Below are 14,569 nucleotides of genomic sequence, written 5' to 3'. Positions count from 1 at the left end.
ATCAAGTTATTGTGTAAAGTCGTGCTCACTTGGATTAATTACGCCACATTTCGTTGTGTTTATTCATTTTCAACACGTGTAGACCCGTAGCGTATAAAGAGGGACATAAAAACAAGCTGACTACTTTATTCAGTTAGAGACAGCTTCAATACCTAATCGGGGGGGGGGGGGGGGGGGTGAATCGGTTCGCGGATTGGCGGATTCGGCCCCGAAATGCTCACGGATTACGGATTTTTATTATTATTCTAGCGGATTGGCGGATTTGGGGAGTACGGCAGATCAAGGATCTGTTCACAATTCGGGCGCGGATTTCGGATTTTGACTGCTTCGACGGTCCAATTTCGGATTTTAAATAAATTTCAATCGATGCTATTGTTTTGTGATTTAAAAAAAATTATGCGGATCCACAGATTTGCTCCAAAAATGTAGCGGATCGGCGGATTTACATACCCCTATTCACCCCCCCTAATCTTGACGTGATCTGAATATAAAAGAATGAACTAAAGGTATTTAACTAAATTGCTTTATCTATTAAAGTTATCTGAGTGAAAACTAACTTCTGTAGAGGGTTGTCCAACACTGTCTCACATTGGCCATTGGCCATTTCAAAATGGCCATTTGTCAAGCACTAGTGGCAAATGGCCAAATGGTAAAATAACACTGCAGCATAGGACTTAAGGGGAGGGGTGGTCCTATCGACCGATACTTAGCATATATACTGTCTATTTAGAATAAGAAGAACCAAGGCTTTAGGAATAGGGCTGATACAATCGTGGATATGGTGAGGCTGGTCCACCACACATATAGCAGACACATAGCACTGCAAGTACCATGACCAAGGCATAGGGCTTTGTGGCAAATGGATGCCCAATGATACCAATCAAAATGCTTCCTTTTGGCAAGTACGGCATCGCCCACTGCTTCCGTCTCGTAGGCCTTCGGCCTACTCGACTGCTGCGCAGACTGCTTTTTATTTTCTTATAATTGAAATAATAATAATGCACAATGTAATATTTGTAAGAAAATTGGACATTTCAAGGGACAGTTATTCCTCATATCTAAACTTTTTATTTACCATGAGCATTTTACAGTATTAAGTTAATGCTCGTAGCTAATTATAATTTTAATTTACTACAGCATGCCCAATCAAAAGGCTTCGTTACCAATCAAAAGTCTTCGTTTTGGCAAGTACGGCATCGCCCACTGGTTCCGTTTCGTAGGCCTTCGGCCTACTCGACTGCTGCGCAGACTGCTTTTTATAGTCTCAAATGGAAATGATAATAATGACACAAGGTAACATTTATAAGAAAATTAAACATTTGACAGGGATAAGATATTTCCTTTATATCAACCATGAGGTTATACAGTATTGAGAAAATATTTAATAATAAGATAATTAGATAATTATATCTAATGTCTCTTATAGACAATAACGAGTGACTTTCTATTTTTAACCACACTGACCACTGCTACAGGTTTTTGGGCTTACATTAGTCATGGCCATGTCCTGATAACAATGGAGCTATACCTTTTATTGCATTTGCACTATTAGTCATAGTCCAATTTTTTGCTTGGAGTGCTAGACACAGTAATCTGTAGGTCTGTAGAATAATGATACATACTTATACTTATATTTTCTAAACTCAACTGGAATAGAGACAGTCATTTTGGAGTCATCTGTTACAGCCAGCAATTGTCAATTAAATACGGCACGCCAACTTATACCGATCAAAAGGCTCCGTTTTTGCAAGTATGGCATCGCCACTGGTTTCATCTTTCCAAAAGACTTGAATTTCTATCCCCCGAGGCAAGAGATGCTGTAGGTATTTTTAAGTATCCTAAGCCGCATCCTAGGAACTCCCAACACTCCATTATGCTACTTTTTCACACGATCAAGCCTCTATAAGGATTTACGTATTTCTCGCTGGTGTATGCAAGTTTGAATGTAAATAATTGCCGAAAACATTATTTTCGGTTTCCGTCATTTCGGTTATTTCCGCCTTTTTGTTCCCCTTGACCTATCAGTATTTCCCAGTTTACTGTTCCACGCACGAGCACCTATACAGGGACAGGGAAATGCTCGGCGTGTTTTGCCGGCCGAAGGAAGTGTCTGAGTAACCGTAGGAGCTTAGGTGGCCAGTTGTTTCCTGGAATAGAGTTAGCAACATTAACGAACTTGTTTGACACTTTTTAACCCGAATAAGTCTAATAGAATTGACGGATTTCTCGCTTATACACCATGAATGTGAAAAATACAAAAATGTTTTTAAAAAGTATTTGAATACTTAGGACTGGGGCTTTCCGCCATTTAGGTAGTCTCCGCCGTTTTGTTGGCCGCGACTTATTAGTATTTCCTAGTTATTGTTCTAGGCACGTTTAAGAGCCGTCACACCTATACCGGGAAATATTTATGATCCAAACTACGATTTCCATTAGTACATAAGGACGGTTTGATAAAAAATAATACAAACGAAGCAACGCCTTAATATGTTATATGTTGTGTCTTTTGATTCGCGAAACAGCATGGTTCAAAAGGACATTCTAAAAAAACGAGGCAACACAACAATATCATTTTCACTTGTCATTTCAAAAATTTTCACATAGAAGGTTTGAACAAAATGACATTCTTAAAAACGAGGTAAAACAAAACGAGGTAACAAATCAATATTATTTGTTGTTGTTTTGTTCGCACGTCGAAACAGCACGATTGAAATAGGTTGTTTAGTATAACCTTTCAAACCTTTATACTGTTCCAGGCACTTTTACAAGCTATCGCACCTAGACAACTGGCAAAGAAGTGACTGCTTGTGCATATAGACAGTGTATAGACGGTTTGAAGAAAAAGGCATTCTTAAAAAAACGAGGCAACGCATGCATCAATAATATTTGTGGTTGCGAATTTCGCATCTCGAAACAGCACGGTTGAAAAGGACATCCGTGGACCACCCCTCCCTCTTAATTTTCATAACTGTTGCCATAGCTTTGTCCCTTAGCCCAGAAACATGCAGTGCTAAATGACTTTTATGTATTGATCTCCGTGCTATCAGATACTTGCAGTGCTAGAAAAACTGTAATGTTATTGATTTATAGGACCATCCCTCCCCCTGAAAGCCACATCCTACTGCAATATATTACCATTTGGCCATTTGCCACTAGCGCTTGACAAATGGCCATTCCAAATGACAAACGGCCAATGTGAGACAGTGTTGGACAGTATTGATTTTTATGGGACAATTTCAATAAACAACTAGAGAATCGTGTTGTCTTTGTAGTGTTGTTGATCTTGATAAAAAATGTTCTAATTTCATGTCTTGATATTTTATAGCTATAGCCCACTCTATTTGACTTCAAAATACGTTAGTTTAAACAATATGTGAAGGGGCCACCTGTTGCGGTTTCGGCCGCGCGCCCCTGGATCGACCTGTTTGAAATGCATTGTGGGGCGATTTTCCCATGTGAGTTTCTAGATCGGAAAAAGTAGACTTTTGTGAGTTGGATTATTAAATAAATAACTGGAATAACACAAGGAATCGCGGGTGTTACATATTGGCGACCACGAGCGTGATTTAGGTGAGTAAGAAGCGTTATGGCAAAAGAAATAGAAATCACGGTGAAACTTAAACTGTGCTCTTTGAGCGAAGAGAAATTAACTGAACTGTGTAACGAATTGACCATCTAAAAACCTGAAAAGAAGGGAAAATTAGCAGTAATGTAGCGAACAGTACTAGATAATAATTAACTCTGAACCTGATAAAATTAGAGCCAGGCAGTGCTAAGCCCCGCATATCGTACACGAATCAAACGATCAAACACGCGCACGACGATTTCCCCTGATATAGCCGGATCAAGTTTTTACGGTGTAATACAGACAATAAAGTTATAGAAAAGGCAAATTGGCTTCAAGTCGGTGTCGTGTCATGTGTTGTACCAGTGAAGGCGACCGGAAGGGAAATCCATTACACTAAAAACTTGTGGCCATCGAAATGTCGTCTCGCAAGGCGGCGAGCATTGCTGGGTTCCACCGGTCAAGGGCAAGCCGCACATCGAGACGCGCACCTGCAATGGGTCTCTAAATTACCGAGCGGATATCGCCGCTAAAGCAGCTAGATTAGACAATGAACTTAAATTTCTCGATGTTTAAATGGGGGAAAACGAAAGAACTCAAACAAATCGAAATACTCAAAGAGTTAGCAGCGACAAGAGCCGAACTTCAGGCTATCGAGAAAGTCGAAAGCGAAGCACAGAATCCCGAGCAGATTACGGGGAACGCCGCCGACCGCTTACATGATTATTTAGAGGAACAGCGACGTTCTATTTCCGGCAGTACAAAAACGCTCGATTTATCCAACCCGAATTCCGATCACCCCGCAAATCAAGTTAAATCCGAGCCAAGGGTTCCCCATAATTCGAAAAGACCCCTTCTACCTCTATCACAAACCGATTCTCGTGTACCTCTATCGAGCAATACTGTCCCTCCCGCAGAGAACACTGATCCGATAACACGTTTAGCTGACCTCCTCGCAGAGCGAAACTCGTGCCACAGGCTCCCTCTTCCCGAGCCAAAGATCTTTAAGGGGAACCAATTAGAGTTTCCGTGGTGTCTAAGGGCTTTTGAGAACATTGTAGAGCGTCAGTCTAGTAACGCGGATTAACGTTTGTACTGCGGAAGATATACGGCCGGCGATTAGCTTAAAGGAAGCGACTTCGGGTTTTATAACGCAATGTACACCATCGTCTAGCGATCGAGCAAAGGAAGTGCTCACTCGCTGCTATGGCAACCCGTACTTTCTGGCCGACCCATATCGACATAGATTACACGAGTGGCCAAGAGTGCAGGCGAACGGCGGCGTCAGCCTACGGAAGTTTTCAGACTTCCTAGAACAAGCGAGCCAGCCATGTCAGCCGCACAATTTCTGAACGTGCTCAACGACCCAGAAGAGAACAAGAGGCTGGTTCAGAAGATCCCCGGGTACCTTATAAATCGCTGGAGTAAAGTGGTCGAAGGTGGCTTACGACTGATGAGGAAAGAGGCCATAAGACGAGACCCTCGATGCTTCCTTCTCTCGCGGCACCATCCCGTGCGAAATGAAACTGGGATATTCCAAGACTTTCTGTAATATCCTTGAATATCTCACTGTCTGCCCTGAAGAAGTCTTATTAAAGACGAAAATTTGGCAGAGTCGATTTCCAGTTTTTGGTGTATTGTATTATCTTGAATATATCACGATATTCATCTTAAAACATCCTGCGATTTCCTAGGATATTCTAGATACAAGGTGTGAATTTTCACGGTAAATTTGGACCGATATTCCAGGATATTCTAGTAGAATCAAAAAGCCCAAACTGTCGCGATCTCGTACCAGAACAATAAATACAATACACCAAAAACTGGAAATCGACTCTGCCATCTACACTGTTAGTTTCAGAGAGTAGTTTTAACTCCAAAAGGGGAGTAAAAAACCGAGGTACAAAATGACTCCCTTTTTGGAGTAATTTTTTACTCCCTTTTTTCTACTCTCTCAAGGGAGTAGATTTTACCCCTGTAGGGGAGTAACTAAAGGGAGTGATTTACTAGGTTGCTTGCTATTACTCCATTGAAGGGGTACAATTTACCCTCAAAATGGAGTTATTTTTTACTCCTTTTTTTCCTACTCTCTCAGGGGAGTAGATTTTACCCACTTTAGGGGGTAGCTAAGTGGAGTAATTTACTAGGTTGCTTGTAGTTACTCCATTAAAAGAGTACAATTCACCCTGAAAATGGGAGTCAATTTTTACTCCCTATTTTGTTATTTCCCCCTACTAATTGGGTAACTAAAGGGATGATTTCAACCCCCTGTTTTTACAAAATGGCCGTTTAAACTCCACCTACTTCAGGGGTTAATACTGGAGAAAGTAGAGTAATTTAGAAACACCAAGGAAAAGACGTTATTATGAATTTGACAAATCATTTAATTAAACAATTCAGTTTAAAAAATAACAAAAATATAAGTTGAAAAAATGTTTGAAAAATAATAGTCATTTGACATAAGGTATCCTGGACAAAATTACTAACAAGTGTCCCAACATAACAAAGCTGAAACAAACATAACACAATATTATTTTTCTATAACAACTTTAACAGCTCTTGAACATTACCCTTTTTGGCGTCATTACGGTTTTCCAAAAGAACTGCCTCCTCCTCCATCTTTGTATATTCAGATAAGAAGCTAGAAGCCTAATGCCTCTATATGCACCATTTAAATTTGAACCTGGTAGGCTAGCTTGAAAAGATAACTAGGTTCTTCATATGCAGGGTTTACTGTGATCAGAGTATACGGACAAAAACCAACTACAGTAACATTAGATATTCAAAATAAATATCTGGACAAATTTTAGGTGCAAGACTGATTACTAGGTTTTTACTAAGCTAAGTTATTCAATTTTGTGCTTCAAGTAACAGTTTATAAAGCATAGGCGCTTTAGATGTAAGTACAGTGATTAGTGAATAACTTAAGTTTACAAAGTTTTTATTCGTTTCTTGCGATTTACGCATTGACACATTCCTTATACCTCAAACTTCTTTCTTTTCTGGCTTTCAACTCGAGCACATTTTACTATCTCTATCATAATGTCCTGCGAAGATAATAAGAGAAACACATAAGAAGGTAGTATTGCTTTGGAAGATAACAAAGAATCACAAAACATATCAGTCTAGTTCGAGAAATCCGCTCACGAACGATGATTTGATGCTGAAGTTGGTCGCAAAAATCACATTTAGTATTGAACCTATCACATTATAAAGCCCATTACACACTAACCTTTAACTTCAATCCATGTTCTGCCATCAAATCCTCAAAAAAGGTGGATTACGCGTAGAAAAGACGGGAATAAACGGCTATCTGTTTGGAGGTTATGATAATGGATTCCGTTCGACCGTTATGATTTTGCGCCTTGGGCCCAAGCCCCTCTCGGCCACTAAAGCGAGGGACGCCCGGTACATTTTGGTTTTACGAGCCCTGGTGAGCCGTCTTCTATCTGCAAAGCGGGACTTGTTTTTTTTTATAATCTCAAGTAGCATTTCTATTAGAAACAATATATATGATTTTATAATGTTCAAATCGGATCTAAGAATTTTATACAATTATCACCCTACCTATCTTTCTTTTAAATGCAGTACTAATTATTCTGAGCGAATTTTGAAAGTACACCACATAAAACTCATGTTCGAGTCCAAGCCTGTCTTTGATTACATTTCTTATTGTTGTAGTATAGCTGACAATATATGCAAGTATGGTGAGGCCTGTTCTTGTATTGAAAATGTTCTTTTAGGATTTTCTAAGAATTTCCTAAGAGTTCCTAAATTGTAGAACTTCAAATCTTCTTCCTAAGATTTTCTTATCCAAATTATTTCCATTTTCTGGTCTACTGCTTATACTAGGAAATCCTAGGAATTTTTAGGAAGTTTAATCATATTTTGTTGTTTTGATCGAACTTAGGATATCTTAGGAAACTCCTAGGCACAGGGTAGAGTTTTTTGTCTCAATACCAATAGATACGATAAATTATTATTTTTATCTTTTGTCTTATATAATAAAGACTATCGTTTTCCTTCTTAAATTCAGCTAATTCAGAGTAAAAAAACAACTCCCTTTATTTTATATATTTGGAGTGGTTTGTTACTGCTCTAAAAAGATACAGCTGGAGTAAAAACTACTCTTTCAACACGAGATGGCTGGAGTAGTTTTTACTCTTCAAAACCTACCCCCTAAAAGGAGTACTTTTTTACTCCATTTCTTGACCATCTGGAGTTAAAATAACTCTTTTCACTTCAGATAGTTGGAGTAGTTTTCACTCTGCTAAAATTACTCCCAGAAAAGAGTACTTTTTACTCCATTATTTGACCAACAAGAGTGAAAATTACTCTTTTTTTAATAAACATTCGATACTAATTCTCAGCAGAGTAAAACTTACTCCGTTAAGGGAGTAAACAAAAAAATTACTCCTCAGTGGAGTAGTTTTTACTCCAATAAAGGAGTTCAAATTACTCCTTTAAAAGTACTCCACCGCAAAGAGTAGTTTTTACTCTCTGAGTGGAGTAAAAATAACTCCCTGAAACTAACAGTGTAATAACTAAATAACGGGAAGTGTAATGTGTGATTTAATTAAAAATCGTTAAAGTTATAGAACTATAAAATCATTGTCCATTAAAATCAAAGAAAATCCAAAATTGTCAAAGAATATCGTTCTTTATCGCAAAAGGAAAAACGCTTCTATGCATTCTGTCACATTAATGCATATTCCAAAAAATCGCATTATATCCAATTGGATATTCCAGAATATCGTAGAAAATCCTGTTTAAAGTAAGTCTATGCCTTTTGAGATATCCTAGAATATCCTGGAATACAATACACCAAAAACTTTTTTGGTCCATTGTCAGGTAAATTTTTTGGATGTTTCACTTACTCTTAGGGATGGGTTAATATCTACAGATCTGTATAGTAAGCCTACTGATAAGCATCAATATCTTTTTCATACGTCCTGTCATGTCTCTCAGATTTTTTGGCAGAGTCGATTTCCAGTTTTTGGTGTATTGTATTCCAGGATATTCTAGGATATCTCAAAAGGCATAGACTTACTTTAAACAGGATTTTCTACGATATTCTGGAATATCCAATTGGATATAATGCGATTTTTTGGAATATGCATTAATGTGACAGGGAATGCATAGAAGCGTTTTTCCTTTTGCGATAAAGAACGATATTCTTTGACAATTTTGGATTTTCTTTGATTTTAATTTTTAATCATTTTAAAGTTTTAAAATTAAACAAGCGAGCCAGCCATGTCAGCCGCACAATTTCTGAACGTGCTCAACGACCCAGAAGAGAACAAGAGGCTGGTTCAGAAGATCCCCGGGTACCTTATAAATCGCTGGAGTGGAGTGTTGTCATTGTCATTTTTAATTTTTAATTTTTAATTTTTAATCTTTAATTTTCTTTGATTTTAGCGAATGCATAATCGGATATTATTAGATTTTTCGGAATTGAAGGAAATTGAGGTTATTGTTATTGACATATTGTCATTTTGCAGAATATTATACGCTTTTCTTGGATATCCGGTAATTTATTACAAATAGCTAGCAATATTTTCCAGCAAATAATTTTATTTTTAGAATACAGAACAAATTTACAATTATCTCAAAATTTGATAATCAACTTTATAATTTTCGGATACAACGTGAACAGTGACTTCTATAACGTTATAGAAATCAGCAAAAATCGTTAAAAGACAAAACCAAATTCGACAAAAAGTTGGTATACAACAAAAAGTGCAAGGCAAGCTAAAAAATCTCTATGATTAAAAAACCTACTAAAGCGAACATTTTACACCAACAATGGACATTTCACTTAGCTTTACTTAAGGAATTTTTTGGTTTTGTCTTTTAAGGATTTTGCTGATTTCTAATCAGCTGGTCCATTTTCTCATCAGTCATTCCGTAATTTCCCCTCATTGCACCTGCAAAAATAATGGTAGTTGCAGTTAAGTAAGTGATACCTTTCTGCATTTCTCGCACTGTTGGGACTTACCATAAATTATCTGCATCTTGTTGCTGGTCCAGGGCATCCCTCTGGACCTTCCCTTCCCCCTCAGTGTGCACCGCATGAGCTCTTCTTCGGTAAAGAGGTCTGACAGGAGCCTCTTTACCCCTTCCAGGGGCTTTGACAGATATTTAATTTTCTGCTTTTGTTGTGACTGTAAATAATAAATTGAACAATTAATTGAAAACAACTAAAATCAGTGTATGAGCAATCAGGCATGTATATAGTCTATACGAGTTCTCTGTTCCGGTCCTATTGTTTGTTTGATGTTTTATCGAAACGTACCACTGGACTGGGCTGATCCTCTGCAGGAACATCTTTGTAAACCTATAAAAAATACAAAAAAGAACACTTAATATTCTTTATGTGATAACAGCGGAGAGGACTATTACAATGTGCAAAAACTGCACAGTCACAGCCTTTAAAAAATCCATATATTCACTGCATTCGGCTACTAATATATGATACATAATTACCAAAATCATAAAATCCAGGCCGGGCAGGAGAAAAGTACCGAATGACATAATTTGAATTTGTGCCTAAATATTTCCTATGTTTGAGAGCCAAATTCCTCATATCCAGGGAGTGGATTCAGAATATCGAAGCCGCCGTTTAACCAACAACAACCATTTCGTTTTTGCCATAAGTATTGCAACTTCAGCATAATCACACGGTGTAAACTCACCTTGAGTTTTCTTTTCAGGTTTTTTACCTCTTGTTTAAGTTTAAGCACTTTGGACCAGACAGAAGCACTTAAAATTAAGCGCGTTTTGCCGGGACGATCGGGGTAATTACCGCCCGGGTCTACTGTATCCTTAAGTGTTTACTTTACGTTACTTCTAGGTAAATAACATTACATTAACACTAATATACTATTTTAGCAAAGTATTATCAATTGTGTGAAGGTAAATTAACTAACACAAGCATTCACGTAAGGGAAGCGAAGAATGCATTAAATATTTTGTGGATGTTCCTATTCTTATAATGTTTTAGCTTTTAATTCACCCTTAGCAAAGTTACATTTTAAAGCATAAGAGAGAAGGTTAAAGATATTTTTCTAATATTTGCTTACTTTAAAACTTACTCAAGAATAAAAAAATGATAAAGCCCTATCTTTGCAAGTTAAGTAAAGTAATTTAAAGAAGTAAAAGGAATTGGGACAGTACAGGCAGGGAATGAGTACTTTTACCTCAAATCCACTATGATAGTGTGATTTGCTGATATACTTAATGTATAGGAATTTGATATGTATTTGTTTATTGTTTTTAATTTTGAAGAAAATAAAATAGCACCAAGTTTTTTGTGAGGAACTTTTATAATTGATCCTCGTTTTTTTGCTAATTTTGCTGTATCAGTTGTCTATCAATTATAGTTTAGTTAATGATATCCTTAGTAATGTCAATAAATGCTTTTATTCCCTAGGAGGACACCTTTTAATAAAAATTGCAGTATTTATAGAACATGCAATCTTTATATGTTTAACATATTGTGCCGTTTTTGTGGGCGGAGGAACATGATGCATAATGAAAGTGCAGGGAACACAAGTTTATGCTGAAAAAAAGTCATGCTGGCTCCGCTTTTAGGCAGTGCCTAAATCTATATATTAATTAACTCTGTAACCTGATAAAACTAGAGCAAAACAGTGCTAAGCCCCGCATAATCGTACAGGAATCGAACGATCAAACACGTTGATAAACTACAGACTATTTTGGAAGCAGTGAAGAATTTGTTGAATCAAAGCCTCAGTTTTCTATGCGAAGAGAGTTTAAGATTGCCGGTCAGATTGGCTAAAAAAAAAACACATCAGCTTTTCAAGTCTAGTACATCAAATTAAAGCAGGCGCAAGTAATGGGTATACTGAGAAAGAAATTATGGGAGCTGTCAGAAAAGCAATTAACCCAGGTCTTAATTTGAGAAGCTATCTGGAGGGCAAGCAGGGTTTGAATTTAGTCCAGACAAGAAGAATGTTGAGGGCACATTACCAGGAGAAAAGTGCCACCGAGCTGTATTCACAGCTGACAACAGCCGTCCAAGCCTCTAGTTAGTCCCCTCAAGATTTTCTTGTCAGACTGCTTGATCTGAGACAGAAAGTATTATTGGCATCCCAAGAAATAGAATCAGAATGCCTGGACGATGTATTGGTATATAGAAAGACGTTTTCCGATCATTTGGCTGATATAAAGCAGGTATTAATTAACCTTAAGGAGCACGGTATCAACTAAAACCGTCTAAATGCGAACTATTTAGGCGAAAGGTGAGATACTTAGGAGAATCATATCAGCATTAGGATAATCATATCAACAAGTGGTTATAGTATGGATCCGGCGGACACAGCAGCTATCAATGCACTGATAGAGAAAAGGCCAGCCACTGTGCGCGAGCTGAGAAAGATTCTGGGTTTCCTTGGATATTATCGACAGTATATCAAGGACTTCTCGCGTCATGCCAAATCACTGTACGACTTACTGTCACCCCCCCGAGGAAGTCCAGGACCAGATGTACCAGAGAAGAAAGTCTGTGTCAGGTAAGAACACAAGCCAGCTATTCAACAAGCATCCAGTTAACTGGCTTCCGTGTCACCAGCAGAAACTTGAATTTCTGATCTCCCAGCTGGCATCCCCGCCTGTTATGGCCTTTCCAGACTTTCCAGAGCCTTTCATATTGCATACTGTCGCGTCTAAAGACGGTCTCGGCGCCGTACTTTATCAGCAGCAAACATTCGGTCTCAGGGTTCTGGGATATGCTTTAAGGACATTAACGGCCGCAGAGAGGAACTATCACCTCCACGCAGGAAAGCTACAGTTCCTCGCTCTTAAATAGGCCATTACGGAGAAGTTTCGAGACTACCTTTGCTATGCGCCTTCATTCACAATCTACACAGACAACAACCCATTGACCTATATGTTAACCACGGCTAAGCTTAACGCAACAGGTCACCGGTGGGTAGCGGAGTTAGCGGACTATAACTTCACTATCAAGTACCGCCCGGGGAGGACGAACATCGACGCAGATACGCTGTCTAGACTACCACTAGAGCCGGAAGAATTTATGACCTGTTGCACTGAAGAAATGGACAGAGCGAGTGTGATGGCAGCGATGCAGCCTTTGAGTGAAGACCGAGAAAACAATAGTCCGTGGGTCAACACAGTCACCTCAAGGTATAACGAAGTAATCGCGGAACCAATTACGACGCAACTACGATTTAAAAAATGACGCCAAATGAGATACTAAAACACCAACAAGAGGACCCGGTTATCGAGAAAGTCATGGAGTACAAGCTGAAAGGACTGCATCCATCCCCTAAGAACCGGAAGTTTTGGGACAGCGAAGTACGTACTCTTAAGGCAACTGAGTAGGCTCCATAACCATGGCGACGGAACACTTTGGCGAGAAACAAAGACAAAAAGACAGTTGGTCCTCCCATCAAAATTAAAATCGCTAGTTTATGAAGAGCTGCACCCTTGGAGATTATTGCCATTGATTTCCTCCATCTAGAGAAAAGTTCCCGTGGAAATGTGTACATCTTGCTTTTCGTGGACCACTTAACAAGATTCTGTCAGGCCTACCCAACAAGAAACAAGTCGGCCCCGACGGTGGCGAAGAAGATCTATGATGATTTAATACCTCGGTTCGGGTTTCCATCCAGAATTCATCACGATGAGGGCAGGGAATTGTTGTGTAATATTGCCAACAGCCACACCCGCCACAATTGTAAATAAATCTGCTTTGATACCTAGTCCTTTATGGGAGATTGTCGCTCTGACTTAAAAGTCTATAAGCGGTTTCTCCTTTCTATAAGAGACTATAGGTTCATTAAAGATTCTAGCCGTATGAGGCTGAGATCCGTGATAAGTTGCCAGTTTTTTATAAGAATCTTTAAAAGATTCTGTTTAGCCGGGTGGAACCTCATGACAAAATGTTAAGATTCGTTTATTAGATGCCATGTTTGCCTCAAAACGCATTTTCCCTGTCCGTGAATTGAACACTCGCCGTTATGTATGTTGTGAAATCCCGTAACCGTTTCTAGAATAAGTTGCGGATTTCTGCTTAGAAGGTGGCAAGTGAGGAATTTGTTCTCAACGGACGTAGGCCATCTCCCTAGACACAAACCCTTCTTATAACTAAGAGGGTGGCAAGAGAAGAGAATGCGTGTACTGAAAAGTTTCAGTAAGCTATGGACATCGAAGATATTTAAATCAATGAATCTTTCGCCCTTTTATATACTTTTGATGAAGTAAATAAAGTGCGTAGTGTCTTTGAGATTACACTTTTGCTTGAGCGTTATATGCCGCAGAAATGGATCTACGGAGGACGATATACGCTAGACGTGGTTTATGAGGTGACAAAAGCCTTAGGAGACATATTATATGTCTTTGTGGTGGAATTTGTCGTTCTTTAATGTTTCACGTCTATAGGAGCGTTGCTCGACCTGACATAAGCGCTTTCTTTGTGCATGTTAAGTTTCTTAGAGTTATTTAGGACATATCTGCAGTACAGCTCACTCCTGTTTTAATAGATTTCTTAAAATCAAACAGGAAGATTTGAGGCTGCCGAGAATCGCCACTGTAACTCGTAGAATTCAAAGTGCACTTTGGCTAAATCTGGCTTTTTCTGAGAGAGGGCTCGCTCATCTCGTCTAAGGTGCCTTCCGATGTCATCGTTTGATAAAAAATCGGCGGGCGGTTATAGCGTTTACAAGACCGGTTTCGGACTCTTAATGGAAGAGACCTTCGTCAGTTGTTTTTCGCTAGGTTGCTAATGAGGACTTCGTAAAGTATGCTCGATTAGCGGATTGTGACAGGAAGTCACGGGCCCGTTGATATATCAGAGGTCGGACGAATCTTTTATTGAAGTTACTAGTCGGTGATTGGCTAATTAGCGTTTTACACTATTTTCATCCGCGTCATTCTAAGGTAGTCTATGTTTTCGGGCCTATTGTCGGTGACACGGTCGCGTGGTAGCGCTATTGTTAAACCATAGGAAGCAAAAATAGA

General features: G+C 38.8%; 2 long non-coding RNA genes across 2 annotated transcripts; both read right to left on the bottom strand.

The window, feature by feature from the left end:
- Positions 1 to 6,521: 6,521 nt before the first annotated feature.
- Positions 6,522 to 6,936, bottom strand: LOC125559943. Its single transcript, XR_007306612.1, has 2 exons — positions 6,798 to 6,936; positions 6,522 to 6,612 (listed from the first exon to the last, which is right to left on the bottom strand). It is a non-coding gene; the product is annotated as an uncharacterized LOC125559943 (long non-coding RNA).
- A 2,147-nt stretch (positions 6,937 to 9,083) lies between these two features.
- On the bottom strand, positions 9,084 to 10,731 carry LOC116604911. The gene is made up of 3 exons (XR_004291301.2): positions 9,861 to 10,731; positions 9,564 to 9,729; positions 9,084 to 9,492 (listed from the first exon to the last, which is right to left on the bottom strand). It is a non-coding gene; the product is annotated as an uncharacterized LOC116604911 (long non-coding RNA).
- Positions 10,732 to 14,569: the final 3,838 nt, after the last annotated feature.

Source organism: Nematostella vectensis, chromosome 14, assembly GCF_932526225.1.
Source record: "Nematostella vectensis chromosome 14, jaNemVect1.1, whole genome shotgun sequence".
NCBI lineage: Eukaryota > Metazoa > Cnidaria > Anthozoa > Actiniaria > Edwardsiidae > Nematostella > Nematostella vectensis.
The sequence above is the reverse complement of the archived record's forward strand: the minus strand, read 5'-3'. Positions and strand labels throughout refer to the sequence as shown.